This window comes from Orcinus orca, chromosome X (genome assembly GCF_937001465.1).
Source record: "Orcinus orca chromosome X, mOrcOrc1.1, whole genome shotgun sequence".
In the NCBI taxonomy this organism is placed as follows: domain Eukaryota; kingdom Metazoa; phylum Chordata; class Mammalia; order Artiodactyla; family Delphinidae; genus Orcinus; species Orcinus orca.
The window spans coordinates 43,836,790-43,842,995 of NC_064580.1; positions in this window are offsets into that span (position 1 = coordinate 43,836,790).

The window sequence follows — 6,206 nt, forward strand, 5'->3', positions numbered from 1 at the left end:
ATGACGAAACACCGGGAACATTCAAATAAGTATTAAAATGCATTATAAGCCTCTCTTGTGCTTACCAGCCACCTCTGCAAACCCTGCCACCCAAACAGTAGTTTTTATGTGGGAAAGAAAAAAATTAGAAAGCATGTTTAGCAGCAACATATCTCTACTAGGATACACCCTATTTTCTTTATTTTTTGGCGGGGAGTGGGGGGGAGAAACTTAATTTTGATGCCATTTTAAACGTACAGAAAAACAAGAATGGTACAAGGAAATTCCCTGTACCCTTTTGCCAGATTCATCAATTGTTCACATTTTGCCACCTTTGCTTTATCATTATCTCTCTCTCTGTCTCTAAATATAAAAATTTTGAACCATTGGCTTCAGCATCCATCGATTATTTTCTAACACCAACATTCCTTTGATACTTGTTAGTTACTCTTCTACTGTAAGGAAGAGCTTTCTCTTCTTCCCCATTTATGTGTTTATATCTGTACAGACTCGTGTTCTTATTTTATTCATTATACATTATACATTATAATCAATCACTATCATTATTTCCTTTGACGCTCAAATTGTCCCAGATTTGGCCAGTGGGAGCTCCTTCAAGTTGACTTTTGTGTCCCTTTGACATGCCCCCATCATTTTTTTTAATGCACTTCCTTTCTGGCATTACAAGATGCTCCAGACTCAACATTATTCCTTTTCAGCCCCAGTTGAGAAAGTATTCATTGCTACTAGGGTGTAATTGTTTCTAGGCCCTCTCAGTGTACAGAGCTAGAAAATACATGTATATAGTCTAATCCATGTAAACACACATCTATATTTATATATTTTGCTATAGGCATATATACTTTAAAAACATAAATACACTACTAATACCTTCCATTTCAACACAACAACACAAGATTCATTCTAGTTTCCTCACTTTTCATATTTGTAAGTCCCTTCTCCAACAGAAAGAAACCTAGCTCCCAATATCCACAATAAATTTACTTATTTGTGTAATCATATAATACACATTAACTCCAGAACTGCTAACCCACAAGACTGTGAAAAACAAATCTACCAACTACAGGTCAATACTTTTTTACAGCTTCTTTTGTCTTCAAGTTCCTGGTGGTCTGTAGTCAAAATACTGTGTTTAACAAGCCTATTGTAGCTTCAATATTTGATGCAGTTCCTTTTTGTTTTTAATCTGATGGTAGTCAAAATACTGTGTTCAAAAATTACTTGGGGGAACTTCCCTGGTGTCGCAGTGGTTAAGAATCCGCCTGCCAATGCAGGGGACATGGGTTCGACCCCTGCTCTGGGAAGATCCCACATGCCACGGAGCAACTAAGCCCGTGCGCCACAACTACTGAGCCTGAGCTCTAGACCCTGAGAGCCACAACTACTGAGCCTGAGCTCTAGACCCCGAGAGCCACAACTACTGAACCTGAGTGCCACAACTACTGAAGCCTGTGTGCCTAGAGCCTGTGCTCTGCGACAAGAGAAGCCACCGCAATGAGAAGCCCACGTGCCGCAACCAAGAGTAGCCCCTGCTCGCCGCAACTAGAGAAAGCCTGTGCGCAGCAATGAAGACCCAACGCAGCCAAAAATAAATAAATATAATTAATTAATTTAAAAAATTACTTGGGTTAGTTCTCCCTCTTCCCACCACCCCCCATGAGGCTGCACGATTCATTTGAAATATTGTTAGGTTCCTTTGTTTTCGTTTGAATTCCATTTTGCCCTCCCCTCCACCCCCTTGTTGAGGTAACTAATCTATTTAATTTCTGGTTTATCTTTTCTGTTTCTTTTCGCACAAATGAACACATATGAAGGGGAGCAGAAATGCCACACCAAAACATGCCGCTTTGATTTGCATTTCTCTAATAATTAGCTATATTGAGCATCTTTTCATGTGCCTGTGGGCCATCTGTATGTCTTCTTTGAAGAAATGTCTACAAAATGTTCCACTTTGGCGTGTGGCTTATTTTAAGCTGAAAGCAATCAAGACCCAGCACACTCAAGAAAAACGTTTACCTCTCTTTTAACTGCTTAGAAGAATTTAGATAGGGGTCTGGCCCAGAAAGAGAGCTATATCAGAGATAACTTTTTATCTGAAAGACTTACCCACGTGGCAGGGCAAACATTTGACTACCAAACATCTGCTCTTCTTATCATCCTGTGAATTGCCCTCCTCCCATTTGAAACCCCTTTGAAGCCCCTATTCCATTCCTTAGCTCAGGATGGCATATAAGCTTCAATTGCCTAACTACTTTTGGGTCTCATATTTTTATAGGTATCCTGTACATATGAAATTAGTTTTTCTCCTCTTACTCTGTCTTATGTCAATTTAATTATTAAACCAGCAAAGAACCTAGAAGAGTAGAAGGAAAATTTTTTCTGCCCTGACACATACATGTATATTATCTTATTTATCCTACATTAAGGGTAGCATCCTATAACTATTCTTTTACACTTTGCATTTTTCATTTGATAATATCTTCTTTCTCCCTCTCTCGGTCTCAGGTACATAGTACCCCATTTTGTAGATGTATCATAATTTAGCCACTCTTCTATGTTTGCCCATGTAGGTGGTTTCCAATATTTTGCAATTATAAACAATGCCAAAAAGAATAACCTTGTACCTATAGGTATTTTTTTATTATCTGAGGTGTATCGTCAGGGTAAATTCATAGAACTGGGATTGCTGCATCAAAAAGTGAATATCTGGATTTAGTTGATACTCCCAAGTTCCCTCCCAAAAGGGCTGTTCCAAGTTCATTCCCACTATCGACGTGTTTGAGTGCCTGTTTCCCCACAGACTAGCCAATAGCCTGTGTTGTTGTATTTTTAAATTTTCTCCAATCTCAGAACAAAGAAATGGTATCTCATTGTAGTTTTTTTCCCGCTCATTTTCATCAGACCAAATGATCTGCCTGCTGTGGGAAAATGGTTTCAGCCAGGGCTCTTTTTTTTTTTTCCTTTTTCAACGTATGAACTTTATTGAGATATATTCTCTATCTGTATACCCCTCTACCTATTTTGAGGGTACAATTCAATGAGTTTTGACAAACACATACAAAGATGTAACCACCACCACAATAAATATATGGAAAAATTCCATTACCCCCAAAAGGTTCCTTACTGACCCATCCCAACCCTCCACTCCATCTTAGGCAACCACTGATTGGCTTTCTGTCACTGTAGATTATATGTGTTTTTGTAGGGTTTCATACAAATGGAATTAGACAATATATACTCTTTTGTGTCTGGCATCTTTCACTCAGCATAATGCTTCTGAGATTCATCCAAGTTGTGTGTACCAGCATTTTTTCCTTTTTATTGATAAGTAGAATTCCATACTGTGGATATACCACAATTTGTTTATCCATTCTCTTGGTGTAGTTTTAATTTGTTTTTCTCTACTTATGAGTGAAATTGTGCTTTTCATATAAGTTAAGGCCATTTTAATATCCTTTTTTAATCTGTGAATCGCCCACATCTTTTGCCCATTTTTTCTAGTGGCTTTTTGGACTTTTTTCCCCTTAATTTTCAAGAGTTCTTTGTATATTGGAGATATTAACACTATATTGCAATATATGTTGCATATATATTGTCCCATTTTTTCAGTTGTCTTTTGACCATGTTTATGATCCTAGGAGCTAGAAAATCGATGTATGCATGCTAACCCATGTATACACACATATCTATAAGTATTTCTGTATCTATTCATCTCTCTCTATATATATTTTTAATAAATTTATTTATGTATTTGTTTGTTTTTATTTTTGGCTGGGTTGGGTCTTCATTGCTGCGCACAGGCTTTCTCTAGTTGCCGCGAGCAGGGGCTACTCTTGGTTGCGGCACGTGGGCTTCTCATTGCGGTGGCTTCTCTTGTCGCGGAGCACAGGCTCTAGGCACGCAGACTTCAGTAGTTGTGGCACGTGGGCTCAGTAGTTGTGGCCTGCAGGCTCTAGAGCGCAGGCTCAGTAGTTGTGGCACATGGGCTTAGCTGCTCCGCAACATGTGGGATCTTCCTGGGCCAGGGCTCGGACCCATGTCCCTTGCATTGGCAGTCAGATTCTTAACCACTGTGCCACTAGGGAAGCCCCCATCTATATATTTTAAGATAAACACAAATTCATACTGATATTCCAGTACCACGTAGTACATTCTAGCCTCCCCTTCTTGCTCATCTGTAGCCTTCCATTCCAACAGTGAGAAGCCCAGCTCCAGCCATCCACCACCCATTTACTTAATTGTTTGATCCCAGTGTATATGTATAGCAATATCAGAATTGTTAACCTGTACTCCTGTGGGAAACAACTTTACCAAAGTGGAGTTAAGTGCTTTTCTATGGTTCCCTTTGTCTTTAGCCTTGGAGTTTCCAGTCAAAATACCATTTTCCAAGGTTACTTAGATCAGCATACCTTCTCCCCATGCTCTTCAGCGACATTATGTCATACGTTTAGAATAAAGTTAGATTATATTGTCACAGCCTCCATTCCATACTGGGATTCCCTGACCTCCTGGTTGATTTTTAAAGTTTTTCATACATTAAGATGCATTTGTGTGTGTGTGTGCTGTAAAGATCTATGGGATTTTATTATTATTATTATTTTATTTTTTAACATCTTTATTGGAGTATAATTGCTTTACAATGGTGTGTTAGTTTCTGCTTTATAACAAAGTGAATCAGTTATACATAAACATATGTTCCCATATCTCTTCCCTTTTGTGTCTCCCTCCCTCCCACCCTCCCTATCCCACCCCTCCAGGTGGTCACAAAGCACCGAGCCGATCTCCCTGTGCGATGCAGCTGCTTCCCACTAGCTATCTATTTTACGTTTGGTAGTGTATATATGTCCATGCCACTCTCTCACTTATGTCAATTGACCATATATGTGTGGGTCTATTTCTGTTTTGTTTTGCTTTTTTTGCGGTATGCAGGCCTCCCACAACAGTGGCCTCTCCCGTTGCGGAGCACAGGCTCCGGACGCGCAGGCTCAGCGGCCATGGCTCACAGGCCCAGCCGCTCCGCGGCATGTGGGATCTTCCCGGACCGGGGCACGAACCCGCGTCCCCTGCATCGGCAGGCGGACTCTCAACCACTGCGCCACCAGAGAAGCCCGTGTGGGTCTATTTCTGGAGTTTCTATTCTCCTTCATTGACATATTTGGTTGTCTCCCCCGCCCCCAGTTTTATTGAGATATAATTGACATACAACACTGTATAAGTTTAAGGTATACAGCTTAATGATTTGACTTACATACATCATGGAATGATTACCACAGGGAGTTTAGTTAACACCCACATCTCATATAGATACAAAAGAAATGATTTTTTTCCCTGTGATGAGAACACTTAAAATCTACTCTCTTTGGGACTTCCCTGGGGGCACAGTGGTTAAGAATCTGCCTGCCAATGCAGGGGACACGCGTTCGAGCCCTGGTCCAGGAAGATCCCACATGCTGCGGAGCAACTAAGCCCGGGCACCACAACTACTGAACCTGAGCTCTAGAGCCCGCGAGCCACAACTACTGAGCCCACGTTCTACAACTCCTAAAGCCCGCGTGCCTAGAGCCCATGCTCCGCAACAAGAGAAGCCACCGCAATGAGAAGCCCGCACACCGCAACGAAGAGTAGACCCTGCTCGCCGCAACTAGAGAAAGCCCCTGCGCAGCAGTGAAGACACAATGCAGCCAAAAATAAATAAATAAAAGTTAAAAAAAAAGAATCTACTCTCTTAACAATTTTCAAGTATATCATACAGCAGTGTTAACTATGGTCATCATGTTGTACGTTACATCCCTAGTACTTATTTATCTTAGTACTTATTTATCTTATAACTGAAAGCTTTTGCCTTTTGACCACCTTCATCAAATTCCTCCCCCCCCATTTGGCTGTCGTGATATCAATGCCACAATATCCTAATTATTATAGCTTTACAGTAAGTCTTGACGTCAGGAAGTGCAAGTCCTCCAAATTTGTTCTTGGTTTTCAAAGTTGTTTTGGTCCTTTGCATTTCCATATGAATTTTAGAATCTACTTGTCAAGTCTAGAAAGAAAGAAAGGAAGGAAGGAAGGAAAGAAGGGATGGAGGGAGGAAGGAAAGAAGGAAGGAAGGAAGAGAGAGAGAAAAGAAAGAAGGAAAGAAAGGAAGGAAGGAAGGAAGGAAGGAAGAGAGGGAGAGAGAGAAAGAAAGGAAGGAAGGAAGGAAGGAAGAA